General features: G+C 45.6%; 1 long non-coding RNA gene across 2 annotated transcripts; it reads right to left on the bottom strand.

Annotated features, from left to right (window-relative positions):
• Positions 1 to 274: 274 nt before the first annotated feature.
• On the bottom strand, positions 275 to 1,420 carry LOC120930350. 2 transcript variants are annotated; one of them, XR_005747712.1, is made up of 4 exons: positions 940 to 1,420; positions 795 to 845; positions 496 to 700; positions 275 to 359 (listed from the first exon to the last, which is right to left on the bottom strand). It is a non-coding gene; the product is annotated as an uncharacterized LOC120930350 (long non-coding RNA). The 2 variants fall into 2 exon arrangements; XR_005747711.1 differs by lacking the exon at positions 795 to 845 and having other exon boundaries at positions 940 to 1,414.
• Positions 1,421 to 7,338: the final 5,918 nt, after the last annotated feature.

Raw genomic sequence — 7,338 nt, 5'->3', positions numbered from 1 at the left:
CACGGTGAATCTCCAATGGGGGCACAGTGAATCGGCAATGGGGGCAAAAGTGAATCTGCAATACAAAAAATGGATACCTCTAGAGGAGGTGGGACTTTTAGGGCAACAACAAGTATGGTGACAACTGGGTCATAAAAATATAGAAATTTATTACAAAATAGTATTACAAAAATAGTCAAAGAATAAACACTTCACAGTAGTAGGTCAACATCTAAAATAAAAAAATGGAAAAAACTGCTGCTATAAGATCATCATGTACCCCAGCACAAAACTGGGGGGTATGGATGGTCGTTTCCAACGCGTTTCAAATGCTTTTAGTAATACATCCTTCTTCAGGGAACATTAGCAGTGAGGTTTTTCTGAAAGATGAAATATAAGAAAATACATATATACAATGAAAATACTTGTTACCAGACACAGACACTGCAGCATGTGGACAATAGGGGGGAGGAAATGGGAAGCTCAACATGCAGGGGGGAGGAAAAGGAAACTCACCCTCTCCCAAGCTTGGAGTGCCCAGATCGTCCCCAGAGAGCCCGTGTGTGCGCCGGATCCAATGTGGCCAAGTCAGATGGTATGCTCAATGCCCATAGGTCTCCCCCACTCCCAGAGGGCTCCAAGACCATGAGGGGTGCGTGAAATAACAAACGTATTCACATAAAAAGTGTCAGCAGCCAAGAATGGATATGAGGTATCACAACTAAGGGAAAATTTAAATAAACACAAAAGGTCATTAGACCAATACCCAGCAACAAAACACAGAGTGAAACAAAAGAGCACCAAAAAGTACTCACCACTCCTAATCAGTAGGCTCAGCAGCCAAGAATGGATATGAGGTATCACAACTAAGGAAACATTTAAATAAACACAAAAGGTCATTAGACCAATACCCAGCAACAAAACACAGAGTGAAACAAAAGAGCACCAAAAAGTACTCACCACTCCTAATCAGTAGGCTCAGTATGGATAGACCAGCATTCCAAGTGGAGATGAAAAATAAATCAAAAATAAAAGAAAAGAAAAAGGTGGTCAGAGACCAAAATGACCTCCCTCTCCAACAGTGGAGGGTAGGGAAATGATTGCTGGACAAGCCCCTCTGACTCCCTTATAAACTTACCATTGATGATGCAGCCCCAGGTGAAATGAATGATCTCCTTGTAACAGAGCAGCTGTCATTAGTGATCAAATCACTAGCGAGGAAAGCCTAACCACAATAGTCCCTGCCTTCTCCAGATCAGCTGAGCCTGAGAGTAGAGCATTCGATGCAGACACCTATGTCAGCTGGCCGTGCTGCAACCAATAGGAAGCGCAGCATTCCAGCTCGACGCTTGGCGTCACCCATCTAGTGCGTCATTCCGCTGGGACCTGAGCATATCTAGTTGCATCCAATGAGGCGTGCGGCCACGGCGCAACCAATCAGGTGCGTCGAAGGTCGCTCGATTATGACGCGCCGGGAGTGCGGGCTGAAGTCAAATGTTCGGCGCGTCTCTAGTGACGCCGCCTTACGCGCATATTCGACGGATCATGGCCGGACACAGAACGGAACCGTATCCACCAACAGGGGGCGGCCCCCGCCGCACATGACACACCCAAAAAGACACACTCAAAGATAAGCAATAATAAACAAAGGACATGGTACATGCCCATTGGGAGGAAACGAGGCAGCCAAAGGGCTGGTGGAACAGCTCACATGTATACAGGAGTAGGAAAAGGGGCCGAATGTGTCCCAGCACAATTCCACCCCAAAGGGAAGGAAATAAAACCACAAACGAACTCCTAGATGTGATACTAAGGAGTTCTATATGGTTATGTGGGACCCCAGTATCTTATAGACTGACAGGCAAAAAATCTGTCAGTTGCAATAAGGGGATATAGTCACCACTGCCGGAGACGGGGGTACCTCCAGGGTATAAATGCCCTGGTGGAAAAGCACCTGAGTGCTCATCTCCCCTGGCAGTGGATGGAGGAGCCCTACTAGATTGAGAGGGGGAAGCACTACAGACACTGAACAGGGCATCCGATAGGCCCCAGACCGGGCAAGGTGTTTAAACACACGCAGAGTCTCAGATGGAGACCATAGAATGCTGCAGGCAGGTTGTCTGAATCTGATCACAAGTTTACAAACAGCAAAATTATTATTACATGTACATCAAAAATACATTTCATTCTTGATAATTACAGTGTCAATTGGTTTGACAAAATCAAATTTAAATAAATTGAAATCCTACTTTTTTTTAAAAATCTCGAGTTATATCCCAAAATGATCCCAGGTCCCTACGAGGAGAAGAGCGAAACAAAGGACAGTGAGGAGGGGGGAAGAAAGGGTGAGGGAACGGGTCTGTGGGAAAGAAGGCATTAGTCTGTCTTCCCCGAGCGGAACCCCTCCAGGAAGGGCCTGAAACTCTCCGTCTCATTTAGTCCTGGAAAAATTGTCGCTCTCAGGTGTCTAATCCAGCGCATTTCGCGCTGGAGTAGCACCTTATTCCAATCCCCCCCGCGGAGGGGGATATGTATTCGGTCAAGGACTGTAAAATTAACTTTTGGCATGTGGTACCCATGGTTTTTGGCCACGTGTCTTCCAAGAGGAAGGTACAGGTTGCCTATTCGCATAGAGTGCATATGTTTCTCCACTCTTTTAAAAAGAGGCTGTTTAGTTTTGCCCACGTAGAAGGAACCACACTGGCACTGCATGAGGTAGACTACCCCACGTGTGGTGCAATTAGCATAGTGTTTGAGCAAAAAAGTCTCACCATTGGGCAATGCCAGTGTGGTCCTCCTACCAATGACCTCACATTGTGCGCAATGTCCACATGGGAAAGTCCCATGTGTCTTGCATGGATCTTTCATAGAGTCCATGGAGAGATACATTAGCGAACATATTAACCCAATTGGACTACGTATCCAGATCTTTCCAATTTTGGACACAATTAGTAAAGAACTCAAAAACAATTGGGAGGCCAGATTAGATGAATGTTCCAAGAACCTGATGCAACTGCTACAAAATGAGTATCGCCAGCAACTTCAGATATTAGACAAAGAAATTGAAGCCTTCTATATCAAACTTACCCCACTGAAAATCCTAGATGAATATATTGATCTTGAACAAAAACTCAAGGATCATCTAGAAACCTTTAGTAAATTGATTTTGATTAAAAAAGAGAAAAAATACTGGAGGGACAAAAATGCATTTCGGGAAGGGAGAGCATATAAATGGGATAACATCAAAAGGTTCAGAAACAATAAAAATCCCAAAAAGAATGGCAAAGCAGATAGAGATGGGAAATATAAAGATTATTCTTCTGACACTCCCTCTAACTCCTCCTCCTCGGTGTCCTCAAATATTGGGGGTCGAACATCAAAAAGGAAAGGGGCTTCTTTCAAACAAAATGCTGAAGGGGAAGTAAAACAGGCCAATAAAAAGGCCGCAATAGCACCGAAAACATCCCAGTCCTCAAATAACCCTAGAAAAACAGCAACACCCTCAAATGAAACTACTGAGGGTGATACTAAGGACTCCACATCTAATAGGAGTAGACTCTTTCCCAGGAAAGATAGTGGGGCTACTTCAAAAATACAACGCACTGTATTGGATAATTTTTTGGACAAGAGGGGGGTGCCATTGACATCCCCCAATTTGACAGCCATGGACACAATATCTGCCTCCCCGAAACCGAGCGAGGAGGGGTCTCAACATCATTAATCTCTCCTCTCACAACCTCACAGCAATAGAGCATGAGGTTTTATCACTGGGACTCTCTTTTTGTCCCAATAGTGGTACCAACACATTTGATGCTGTGAAAGATATACATTTGTTTGCGCGTTGGTTGTTTTATAAGAGCCTATACGTTAAACATGTTGACCCTACAAAAGAACTGGCCCCCAACCTGAAGGCGGCGGATTTCAAAGCCCTTAGGGATTTGAATCTCCTGCTTCAGGAAAATGCTACACTAGATGGAGCCTGGGACAATGAGGCTCTCGAGGAAATGGAGAATGAGGATGAAACTACAAATAGTGATGCAATGGCAAAATTTAAACGAAGATCCAACAAATTTCCCATGTTGAATTTAAATCCAGCCATTTCCCACTTTGTCCGAGAAACCTCTAAAGAGCTTGAATCCATGAAAAGGGACACTGTCCATCCAAACCTAAGCCCCGAGCAACATTTAGCATTGAAAACCCTGAGAAATCTCACAGGCATTACTATCAAGGCCTCTGACAAAGGGGGAAATGTGGTTCTGATGGATAACCCTAACTATGAGAGGATGTGCCTCAAGATCCTAAACAATAAACAATGTTATCTCAAGATCTCGGCAGCCCAGGCTGAAGGCTTCAATAAAGAATTTTATGACCTTATCGATGACTTTTTTCATCGAGGGGTCATAATCAAAGACCTTTGGGACTTTATAAGGGTACAACATCCCAGGCAACCCACCTTTTACGCTCTCCCCAAGGTCCATAAGAGTCTTTTGGACCCTCCAGGGAGACCCATAATTTCGGGTAACGGCTCAATCTCTGAAGGTGTCAGCGAGGTCATTGACCAATACCTGAGACCACATGTTCTCAATTTACCATCTTACACTAAAGACACCATACATCTTCTACAGATGCTGGAAGATCTGATGATACCGATGGATGCCTTTTTGGTTTCCGTCGATGTCGAGACCCTGTACAACAGCATTCCCCATATACTGGGTTTGAGAGCTGTTGAACAGGTTCTCAAGCAGCGGCCCACCACCGATTGGAAGTTCAACACCTTCATCCTTACCATGTTGGAATTTATTTTGTATCACAACACCTTTCTCTTCCAGGGCTCCCACTACCTCCAAGTACAGGGTGTGGCTATGGGAACGTGCTGTGCACCTTCCTATGCCAACCTGTACCTGGGGGAGTGGGAGCGGGATTTCCTCCTGGGAGAGAATGCCTCTATGTGCGCTGCCCATATTTTGATTTGGCAGCGTTACATAGACGATATTCTTATCGTCTGGGACGGATCAGAAGGTGACCTTAAGGAACTCCTGAGACTTATGAACATCAACAAATTTAATCTGTTTTTCACTATGTCTCATGACCAATCGGAAATCAATTTTTTAGACCTCAGCATTAGGAAGGACTCTGATGGCAAAATCTACTCGACTCTCTTTAGGAAAGAGACTGCCGGGAATACTATTTTACATGCTGGCAGTTTTCATCCCGAGCCTCTCAAGAGGTCAATACCCTTCAGTCAGTTCCTTAGGATTAGAAGAAACTGTTCTTTGGAAGATGACTTTCACGAGCAGTGCAATGCACTCTCTCTTCGTTTATCTTCTAGGGGATATACAAGAACTTGTCTCCGGAAGGCATTTAATAGAGTGAAAGCCCTAGACAGACGCCAACTGATCTTCAAAACCAAATCTCAGAAAGTGGGGTCCGAAGAAAACAATTCAAGGATTATCCTGGGATTCTCAAATGAGCATGTGAGAATCCGAAGGATAATAACAAAATTTTGGCCAATATTGATGGAGGATCCTATCCTTCAAAATTTATTGTTGGACAGACCCCAACTCACCTTCAGACGAGCGGACTCCTTGGGGTCTATGTTGGTCCGAAGTGAATATAGGGGTAACTCTATGAAAGATCCATGCAAGACACATGGGACTTTCCCATGTGGACATTGCGCACAATGTGAGGTCATTGGTAGGAGGACCACACTGGCATTGCCCAATGGTGAGACTTTTTTGCTCAAACACTATGCTAATTGCACCACACGTGGGGTAGTCTACCTCATGCAGTGCCAGTGTGGTTCCTTCTACGTGGGCAAAACCAAACAGCCTCTTTTTAAAAGAGTGGAGAAACATATGCACTCTATGCGAATAGGCAACCTGTACCTTCCTCTTGGAAGACACGTGGCCAAAAACCATGGGTACCACATGCCAAAAGTTAATTTTACAGTCCTTGACCGAATACATATCCCCCTCCGCGGGGGGGATTGGAATAAGGTGCTACTCCAGCGCGAAATGTGCTGGATTAGACACCTGAGAGCGACAATTTTTCCAGGACTAAATGAGACGGAGAGTTTCAGGCCCTTCCTGGAGGGGTTCCGCTCGGGGAAGACAGACTAATGCCTTCTTTCCCACAGACCCGTTCCCTCACCCTTTCTTCCCCCTCCTCACTGTCCTTTGTTTCGCTCTTCTCCTCATAGGGACCTGGGATCATTTTGGGATATAACTCGAGATTTTTAAAAAAAAGTAGGATTTCAATTTATTTAAATTTGATTTTGTCAAACCAATTGACACTGTAATTATCAATATTGTAATGTATTTTTGATGTACATGTAATAATAATTTTGCTGTTTGTAAACTTGTGATCAGATTCAGACAACCTGCCTGCAGCATTCTATGGTCTCCATCTGAGACTCTGCGTGTGTTTAAACACCTTGCCCGGTCTGGGGCCTATCGGATGCCCTGTTCAGTGTCTGTAGTGCTTCCCCCTCTCAATCTAGTAGGGCTCCTCCATCCACTGCCGGGGGAGATGAGCACTCAGGTGCTTTTCCACCAGGGCATTTATACCCTGGAGGTACCCCCGTCTCCGGCAGTGGTGACTATATCCCCTTATTGCAACTGACAGATTTTTTGCCTGTCAGTCTATAAGATACTGGGGTCCCACATAACCATATAGAACTCCTTAGTATCACATCTAGGAGTTCGTTTGTGGTTTTATTTCCTTCCCTTTGGGGTGGAATTGTGCTGGGACACATTCGGACCCTTTTCCTACTCCTGTATACATGTGAGCTGTTCCACCAGCCCTTTGGCTGCCTCGTTTCCTCCCAATGGGCATGTACCATGTCCTTTGTTTATTATTGCTTATCTTTGAGTGTGTCTTTTTGGGTGTGTCATGTGCGGCGGGGGCCGCCCCCTGTTGGTGGATACGGTTCCGTTCTGTGTCTGGCCATGATCCGTCGAATGGGCGCGTAAGGCGGCGTCACTAGAGACGCGCCGAACATTTGACTTCAGCCCGCACTCCCGGCGCGTCACAATCGAGCGACCTTCGACGCACCTGATTGGTTGCGCCGTGGCCGCACGCCTCATTGGATGCAACTAGATATGCTCAGGTCCCAGCGGAATGACGCACTAGATGGGTGACGCCAAGCGTCGAGCTGGAATGCTGCGCTTCCTATTGGTTGCAGCACGGCCAGCTGACATAGGTGTCTGCATCGAATGCTCTACTCTCAGGCTCAGCTGATCTGGAGAAGGCAGGGACTATTGTGGTTAGGCTTTCCTCGCTAGTGATTTGATCACTAATGACAGCTGCTCTGTTACAAGGAGATCATTCATTTCACCAGGGGCTGCATCATCAATGGTA

Source organism: Rana temporaria, chromosome 3, assembly GCF_905171775.1.
Source record: "Rana temporaria chromosome 3, aRanTem1.1, whole genome shotgun sequence".
NCBI classification, from domain to species: Eukaryota; Metazoa; Chordata; class Amphibia; order Anura; family Ranidae; genus Rana; species Rana temporaria.
The sequence above is the reverse complement of the archived record's forward strand: the minus strand, read 5'-3'. Positions and strand labels throughout refer to the sequence as shown.